Source organism: Pinus tabuliformis, chromosome 2_2 (assembly GCF_031772625.1).
Source record: "Pinus tabuliformis cultivar Carrire ecotype Pingquan chromosome 2_2, CPIR1, whole genome shotgun sequence".
Taxonomy (NCBI): Eukaryota; Viridiplantae; Streptophyta; class Pinopsida; order Pinales; family Pinaceae; genus Pinus; species Pinus tabuliformis.
This window is the reverse complement of record NC_142300.1, coordinates 985,431,814-985,442,179: the sequence shown is the minus strand read 5'-3', so window position 1 is coordinate 985,442,179 and position 10,366 is coordinate 985,431,814.

Below are 10,366 nucleotides of genomic sequence, written 5' to 3'. Positions count from 1 at the left end.
AGAGGTTTTTGTTCTAGACAGCATGGAATACAAAACCTCCTTTAGTTTCGAAAAATGTGTCATGGATGAGGAGATAAAGGCTCTGTCCCACGTGCCATTTTTAGGGATCCTAAACCTAAAAACAGGGAAACATGTTCCCTAATTTCTAGGGTTTGTATTCAGCAGTCAAATGACCACATGGGAGGCTTCATCAAATTCGACTTATTGAGGTTGAAATTTGTCAAAAATTATTTAAATTCTTAGATAAGGTTGTTGTAATCATGATAAGGAGTTACACTCCTAGTTGTATTAGGTCTCTAGGACTGCTAGTTAGGTGTCATTTTCATTTAATAGTTAGTTTTAAGTATCAATAGGTGTCATAGTAGGATGAATTCGAATTCCCCTCATGCTGGAGGAGGAATCTCAGTTATGTAAAGGGCTCTATATATAGAAGAAGATCTAATGTACAAAAGGTTGAAGATTTTTCAGAGAAACTCTCTTATTGTGCTTTGGTGTAATACTTTGTTTCTAGTAATACAGTACTTGGCTTTGCTTCTCAGGAATCAAAAGGGATTCAATGTTCAGAATGTCTTGTGTTGTTCTTCTCTCTTTATCTACAGTGGTATGAATGTGTGATTACTTAGAAATCATTGATAGTGCTCTAACTTCCTTTACACATTTATAAACTGTGTGGTCCTATGCTTTTCTGATATATTCTCCATATGTTGAATTCCTATGCCCTGACTTCTATGTAAAGCTAACATTATTGTCAATACTGAAGCATATTTGACTCCATAAGCCCAATGGATATTTTCTAATTGTGTTTCAACCTTCTTCATTGGTTCATTTGTTTCTTATAGTTAGCCATCTTATTCATTATCAATATCTTTAATCTTGTGAGAGAGCCCTCTCAGGTTGGGGAGGCTAAGCCTCAGCCAAAAGTAGGTCTGAAAGAGTTACACAAGGTCTACCTGATCAGCAGCCCATCAGGGTCTGATTTTGTGATAACAGCATCTATGGGAAGAAGCATGCAACACAACAGTCTACTTCCAGAATAGGAGTCCTCATAGAATACTTGGCATGATCACACCAGAGGAATATTTCTCTAGGAGAAAAGCCTGATGTGTCTCATTTCATAATTTTTGGAGCTTTAGTTTATTGTCATGCCTCCAAGGATTCGAGGAAGAAACTTGAGCCTACAACAGAGTTGGGAGTTTTTGTAGGATACACCGAAACTCCACACAATTATCGAGTGTATTTTCCTTCATTGAGAATGACAGTTGTGAGGAGAGATATAAATTTCGATGAGGAGAATTCTATGATATGCTCTCTAGAATGAGATTTGAGTATCCCACCGGATAAGGATCTTCTAGATACAAAGGAGGAGCCTCATGATGAGCTTCAGGAGGTTGTGGAGTAGCCACATGCACAGAAGCATACAGGTGGTAGATTGGAGGCACCCACTCAACCAGAATCTTCCAGAGAGGGGAGAAGAGAACCAGAGAAGCTGATAAATTGTTGCAAGATGTAAGGGAGAATGTGGGAGCCCCCACATCATAGCGCAGGCAAAGGAGGTCACCTGATAAGTACATTGGGTACATGGATATCATGACAGAGCTAATTGAGATAAAGCCTTCCTCATTTTAGAAAGAAATTTCTCAACATGTTTGGGTTGATGCCATGGTGGAAGAATATGAATCCATCATGAATAACACTGTATGGGAGGTGGAGTGGAGATCAAAAGAAAAATCAGTGGTTGGTTCGATATGGATATACAAAGTGAAGCATGCAGCTGATGGGAGCCTCGATAAGTACAAGGCCAAATTTGTGGCCAAAGGATTCTCTCAGATAGAGGGAGTGGACTATGAGGAAACTTTTTCACTAGTTGCTAGATATTCCTTAATCAGATCCATTCTAGCATTGGTTGCATAGATGGGGTGGAAAATCCACTAGATGGATGTGAAGACCACCTTTCTCAACAGCGGTGTTGAGGAGGAAATTTACATAGAGAAACTAGAAGGAATCAATACATATGATAGGGAGTCACATGTGTGAAAACTCGGGAGAGCATTATATGGTCTCAAACAATCTCCTCGAGCATGGTACACTTGGATCAACAATTATCTCAATAAATTGGGCTTCACCAAAAGTGAAGCAGATGCAAACCTCTATCACATTGTGGTAGATGGTAAGTTGCTTATTCTTGTTTTATATGTTAATGGTTTAATATTGACATGTGATGAGCATCTGATCCGCTCTTGCAAAGAGGATATTTCAAGGGAATTTGAGATGAAAGACATGGGCCTCATGCATTACTTCCTCGGGCTGAAAGTATGGAAAGGTGATGGTGAATTGTTTGTGTCTCAGTGGAAGTATGCCTCTAAAATACTTCAAAGATTTCACATGGAGAACTTTAATTCCATGGACACACCTCTAGCTAAAAAATGGAGCAAGGATATTGCCACTTTAGGTGAAAGGGTTGATGTTACCATTTACAGGAAACTAGTGGGGTATTTGATGTATCTTGTGAACATAAGACCCGACATGTACTATGCAATATACCAGTTGAGTCAAGCTATGGTGAGGCCTGCCAAGCTGTATTGGAAGGCAGCAAATCATGTGTTATGGTACCTCTGAGGCACTACCGAGTATAGATTATGGTACGGGAGGATAGAGGGAGTGAAGCTCCAAGGCTTCACCAATGCAGATTGGGTAGGGTGTCCATTAGACAGGAAAACTACTTCAGGTGCTATCTTCAGTGTTGGGTGTGCAGCGAATTCCTAGTATAGCAAGAAGTAGAGGTCTATGGCACTCATCTCAGCATAGGTTGAATACATGACTACAAGTCAAACAACATGTGAGGCCGTATGGATGAGGAAAATACTTGTGGGAATTTTCAGTTACGAGATTCTGACAGTGATATGTTGTGATAATCAGAGTTTCATTAAGCTCTCTAGGAATCTGGTATTTCATGACAGGTCTATGTGCATTGACATCTGGTATCATCATTTGTGGGACTATGTTCATAGGATCAAGATGCTAACATATTGGCAAAGTCATTTTCAATAGGTAAATTCGAATTCCACAGGTGCGGGATAGGGGTGGTGAAAAATCCATTTCTTGCTAAGAGGGAGTGTTGAAAAATGTAGCAAGAAAAGCTCAAGTTGACTTTAGCCTTAGTCAAATTGAGTAAATCAAATTTCCACATTAGCAGGACAACTTGGAGGTAGTTAACTAGTGTGACATGGATCTTGTCACTCAGTTAGCTCAGTAAATTCAAGTTAGAGGGCTTGGAGTTTAGTTATGCATGTGTGACTAATAAATTTTAGTAATCAGGTTCAGTTATTTTCATTTGTATTCAGTTATATGACCTCTAACTATTGATAGAGTCAGTTGAAGGCCAGTTGAGCAGTGGGGCAATAGTCTCACTCAGATATATGTCAGTTAACTAATCTATCAGCCCAAAATAGCTAGTGCATACAAGGAATTTGAGTTCCTCAACTAAAGTGGAGATGACAAGGCAGTTTAATATCAGTTGTAGACTAGCCTTGAGTGTACAGGTGTTGCATGAGTAAGAAGATTACTCCTTGGGAATTATGCAATCAATTTGGAGGAAATTATTATCTCTTAGGGCATAATTTTCTCGGGATTTCCACAAGGAAATATGAGGCATGGTGAGAAATTAATTGGCTAAGTGTTGGCCAGACTTTATCATTAATTAGAGAGAACAGATATTCTTTTGCAGGTGGAGCTCAGCGTTGGAGTTAGAAATTGTAATAGTTTTTCTATTCAACTAATTAATGAAAAGAGGCTTGAGGGGTTTTTCCTCGTTGGGTTACCCTAGAAATCACTATGTATTTGTGGTTTTTCTTATTGCATGTCTATGCATGTTGGTCTAAATTCTAGTTTCCATTTCACAGATCAGTAGAGTAGAATTGTGTCTCTTGTTTTTCAGTTTGAAATCTTGAGCAATTGCAATTTCTATCAAATTTCTACAATTCTTCCCAAATGATCCTCAGAATTTGGTCTTTGTATCTCCAGAAAAGATGATAACTGCTAACACTACCCTGGGTAATCATGGCATCTAATGTTTATTTTGCTACAACGACACAACATAACTTAGATTATATGTTGAATGAGAATGCACAATTAAGGAAAGAGTTAATTACAATAAAGAAAAAAACGAAACATCTATCTGTAGAAAACCAGTGACTATCTTCCTGCAGCTTCAACACATCATAATAGTAGTCATCCATACATGAGGAATTGGGGCCAATGGAAGATACCATGGCATACTTGTACGATGAAATGACACTTTTTCATGAACTAGTGGTGCCCCTTGTTGGTATACAGAAGAAAGCACAAGAAGTCCTAAAGCTCCTCAAGGTTGCAAACAAAGTTGTTGATCAAATCTAGGAATGGGTTGCCAAGTATCCACATGTTCTGCAACAGTTGGTTAGAAAGGATATGATTGTTCTCAAAGTAGATAGAGTATAGTTGAGACTCCACAACCAAAACTACATCCGTCTTAGCGAACAATCGGCTAACACCATAGTTGATTATCGTCAACTGCATAATGGTTTGGATTCCCTAGCACGAAAGCATCAGATGTCTTCAGTGGAATCACTTGGAGAGATAAGAGGTCAGGAAATCATCTTATAGGGAGGCAATACATTGAGAAAATCAAGCAAACATTAGAACAATAAGTCTTGGAGATCACTAAAGACATTATTCCACAATATATCATTGTACCAGCTAAGGATCACATGAAAATGTCATGGATATGGAATAGTACATTCAAGCTCCAAATTCATTTTGACATAAGCACTTGAGGTGAAAATGCGGTTTGCAGCAGATTTTCCAGTCAGGATTAGAGTCATTGCTACATATTTTAGAGTGTGGCATACATATATTACCTCTGAGCTCCATGAAGAAGCAAATGACTTATCTATGTGATAACACTGTTTGTCTTATTAAAAATTTTGTCTCATATAGCCACCGTCTTATATATATTTTGTCTTATGTAATAAGTTTAATGTAATAAATTCCAAGAGACACATGTGGAATGTGAAAAGACACATGTGGAATGTAAAAGGTCATATATAGAATGTGAAAGGTTGGATGGAATCCCATAGGTCATAGAAGTTGAATTGTAATGAGGAAGCTCATAAGTCATTATCATTTGTTATAAATAGCTCCTCATAACTCAAGTAAAGGGCTTGGATTCTTAGAGTCTTGCCTTGGCTTCTCTTGTATTACATAGGAGATAAATCATTCTTTGGAGAAGCAAGTTGTGGCTTCATGTTCCACTACTGGATCTATTGTTTCACCTATGTAACAGTGTACTTGGAACCCTTCATAATAATCAAAATCTCTTCGAGCTAGCACTTCTTCATGCATGTATCGTGAATGTAGTAATACTATTCTTGATATGTTTATGGTATATGTTGGCATAATACATACTAAGATTAATGAACTATTTCATTACTTAGATATGGATATTGTTGAATGAGTGTTGTTATGTTTTTACGATTGTTGTTTATCTTGTGAACTAATTTGCAAGTAAATAAACATGTCTTTCTCTTCCACTCACGAGTCTCTCTTAGGATAGTACTATTACATCCCTAACTAAAGGCTTGTTTCCCTTTACTAGTTGTGGAACTTCCTGTACATTCTACATTTGGTGTCACACAAAGCTTACATACTTGTTGCCCCAAAGAGGTGTTTGTGATCTCTTGTGTATGTGTTGTAACCAAGGTGCACCTCTAAAACCATTGCAATGATGTTCAGACTATATATTTGGATGGGACTCATATACCAATCAAAGTGAGGTCTAATTGGGACCCCACATCGTGGATATCCCTTTATGTTAGTGATATCCAACACTGTCAACACATCCATACTACTCAACTAGTATATAAGAGTGTTAAAACATTAAAATGATTTGTAATTTTTGTACCCTCTTTTGTTTGTAGACTGTACAATTGCATCTTCAAGTAGATTTGATTTGTTAAGGACTTCATCATATAAAGGATTTCCATTTTGCTACATAAGTTTGTTTTTATTACTTCTCCAATAACATTAAACCATACATCATTTGCAAGATATAACCAAATTGTGCTAAGGGCCCTGGCATCCAGGTGTCCCCACTCTTAATTGTTTATATTTGGAGGTTTCCTCCTCTTTCTATCTAATGCCTCATGCAATATTGCACTAACAAATATCACATTTTCACCTTCCATAATTCAAAGTTATGTTTAACATTAAATTCTTTCACCTCTAATTTGGTATTTGTCACCTTCACCATTTACACACACACTCTCCCTCTAAATCAAAAAAATTAAAAAGTTGTCGATTCAAAAATCTAGAATAAAAATATTTGTATACCAAAAAAAAAAAACCTCGTGGTCTTCATCAAATTCTTCTTAGTTTTTTTTATATCTCCACTAAAATTAATATATATATATATATATATATATATATATATATATATATATATATAGATATATATATATATATATGGCTTTACTAGCTAAGGTTTACATCTGCAATGGCGATTAAGGTTATTGGTTCCACAAGGTTTGAACTTTTCTTCCAACAAAACTTGGAAAGATCTTGACTCCACCTCCACAAGCCTTTTCTTTTCAAAACTAACTTATGTTTGCCATGATTGATCGCTCTGCGAATTTATCTCTCACTAGCATCAACTTGCTTTAAACATCTACAATGACTAGCATTTCTTTATTCCATGAGAGTTTTTGTTTAAATAAATTAATGTCTTTCAACTAGCGAGCATACCCAACTACATTGTGGAATTTTCCTTTGTGGATGAAACTAATGGTTAAATCTGTATGTTATGAAACCAGCTCACAAAAAGATAGAAAAGATAGATCAACGCCTTAGAATTTAGCCTCTTTGAGGGGGCAACCTCCTTTACATTACACAAATGAATGATTCCTTCCTCATTCAAATGACAAAACCTCATTTCTATATATAGGAGTCTAAGGAGTCACAATATAACCCAGCCGACCTATCAATGATAATATAAAGCCACAAAATAACAATAGATGGATTCTATGGGGCACAGTAATAACAATATGGGGGCAATAGGGTCACAACAATATTAATAAGGGATACAACTACAATAGTAATGGGGTAATCACTAGTATTATAGGGACCTATTGTTACACTAAAAAATGTCACCTTGACTACTTACAGTTAGTATGGCTCAAATCAACAGTCATGCTACCCTCTTAGGCAAGTCTCATGCCTCTGTTATCCATCTCAAACTCAAAGATGAGAGAAAGTCTTGTAAAAAATATGTTTATCTCTGGGGTCGCAGGTTCTCTCAAGCCTTACCTACGGGGACGCTGACAATGTTCACAAAGTCTGCGTCTTTGGACGCTCTGTATGTCAAAGGACAGGTGCGTCCTTCTGTAAAAGGCAAAATGCGCGAGTTTCATCTTAAAAAAGTTACTTGTGGTTACTTCTAGAACTTTCTAGAGGTCGGTTTGATGAAATGGATGCGCCTCCAGTTGGTTCATGTATCTCTATTAAGGGGGAACTTATCCCATCAATAAGGGAGCTATCCCACCCAAAGAGGGGGATGATCCCATTGATAGTGGACCTGAATAACCTCTTTACAGCACTATAAATAAAGGCATTGAGCCAGAAGGAGGGGAGGTTGGAGCTATACATTTTCTTTGGGTAAATGCTGCAGGATTTAGGTCTTCCATTAGAGCCTTTGTGAGGAGAGATTGTCTTCACTTGATTCTACTTGGGAGAGGGTGAGCTTTGTCAAAGTAGAGGAAAACCCTTGATGGACCCTGGGAGGAACTTGCACAACACCAAGGCCAGGTTGTAAGAGTTTCTTTGTTTCGTTATTAATACAAACTGGTTTATTTTTCTCAATAGCTTGTGTTAATGAGTTATTTCATGTGTTCCTTGGTCTGCATGTTGAATATATGTTTTATTATATGAAATGCAAGTGCTTGGTAATTGTTTGATTGTTTGTGGTTGCAGGAATTGACTTGAAGGAGGAGCTCATCCGGATCGTCAAGAACGGACTTCAACAACAGCGTTTTGGAATAAGGTAAGCCTAAACACTTGTAGTTTTCATGTTGTAAAAGGTGTATTTAGAGAAAGATCACTCCATTTTGTCTTGTTTGTCATTAGAATGTCTTAGACTTCTAGGAAGGTCAGTGTGTCCGCACCCTTGACAATTCCGTGTGACAAATTGGCGACTCCACTGGGGAATCCATTAATGAGAGAGTCTTTTCCTTTATATGAACTTTGCTTTGAGAAAATCATTTTTATTTTCTGGTTTTTGACTGTGAGAATTAGTATTTGGGTGGCTTAGCTTTAGATTTAGTTAGATTTGGTTTTTCTTCATTTTTCCAGAAGGACGCACCCTCTGAGTACTGCACAGTGCGTCTTTGGACGCGCTGTTGCCGTCTGCACAGAGCGGGCCCGCACCTGTGACAACGGGTTGCCTGCGTCTTCCTGTAAACTTTAAGAAAATTCCATTTTTGCTTTAAATTGCTTTTAGATTTTGATTTTTCTTAGTGTTTTCTGCCCAGATCCTTTAGTACCCTGTCAAGAATTTTCACCTGAACTTGTTTTGTGAGCTTTGAGTGTTTTAGTGGTTTTCAACGAAGTTTAGGCCTAGGGTTTGATTTTTGAATAGGTCTTGTAGTGACTTTGATAGTAGAAAGTTGTCCAGCCTTAGATCTCTCTGGTTAGTCAACCTTCTTAGAAGTCGGGCCTGTCGTAAAGTCTCCTTTTGTGAGCAACTTGCCATTTGAGTTGTTTTGGGTCAAATTTCGAATTGCTTGTTTATAAAGTATTGATTTCCATTTTACAAAAAGAACAAAAAGATTAGAGTTTTGTTTTGGCTAGTTTTTGGTTCTGCAATAAGCTAGTCCTTGATTTGATTGTGATCAAGTAAAACACCTTAGAATAATCATTGTTAGTTTTGGCCTCGTTAAGATTGCTTAGAGTAAATTTGCCTTTAGTTTGCTTATGAGTGCATTTTCATAGATTTTAATAGTTGTTAAGATTGATTTTTGGTTATATTAGATTTATTTGCTTTATTAAAAGAAAAATACAAAAACATCTTCTTTAAAAAGTCTTGTTTCAAGTAGCTTTTTGTTTTTGAAAGAAGAAAAGAGTTTTTTCGTGCATGTAAAGAGAGGTTATGTTTTTATGCTTGGAAAAGAAAAACGAATTGTTTCTTTGATTGTCTTCAATTAAGAAGTTGCTTTTATAAAGATTGCATTCTCTCAACTTTTTAGTTAAGCAATTCATCGAAAAAGTAAAGTAGTGGATAAATCATCTAGGTGCATTTTGTAGTGGTTTCGAGTCGAGTCAACACACCACTGGTTTCACTTCCATCACCTTTTGACTTAAGAAACAACCTTAAAAGTAACGCTTAAATTAAAATCAATCTAGTAATCTTTATTTTTCTAGGGCTCTGAAGCACCAACATAGCTTAGGCTAGGGTCTTGGAGTAGGTGAGTACTTAACTCTCCAAGACTACAAAACCAAACAGATAGTCTATCTTGAGTAGAACAAATCCAATTGTTTCAGTTACATTCTGGGAAAGCTCCTCTTAAAGGAGAAGCACGAGCTCGTGTCCGAACCAGTGAGGGGATCATTCCTCCCTCGTTGGGAACGACGCCAGGCAGTACGTATTACAAACGGTAAACCTCGGATTAACCATTGTCGAGGAGCCAGGGGTCACTTATCGGTAAACCTTGGATTGTTGTCAAGGAGCCGGTAAGGGGATTGGAGCTTGCTACTCTGCCCTTGCGTGCTGTCGGAGTTTAGACTGTTCCCCCAGGTGTAATTGTTGTGATTGGTAACCTTAGTGGCCATAATATCTAGGATTCTACCCAAGGTGACGGTGGAGGGAAGGTCCCACTGTACCTGGAGCAGACGTCGGTTATACTCACTTGGATTTTCTGGGGGGTTCGCTTCACTTCGAGACGGTTAAAGTGGAGGAACTTGGTCCAGTCTATTCATTAAGCAGGTTGCCGGGGTAACTGTTCCACCCGCCATTTCTGTACTGAATCCTGCGAGGTTGGGCCTAATCACCAACTAGCGCTTTTGGTCCGGAAGACTACTGTTTGTGTGTGGTTTGACGCTCTAGATTATTTAGGCGTGTGCTTCAAATTTGTTTGGTTCTTTAGAAGACTTTAGGTGGTTTGATTTGAAATTTTTACTTTGTTTTCGTGTGTTGTAGTTAAAATCTTTAATTGTGGCGGAATTACCGAGACAGTCCCGTAGACTTCGGGGCAAGTCTCCTGAGATTGTTACTGGAATAGATTTGTTAAGAAAACTCCGTAAATCGCGGGGTGAATCTCCTGAAGACATTCCGGGTCATTTA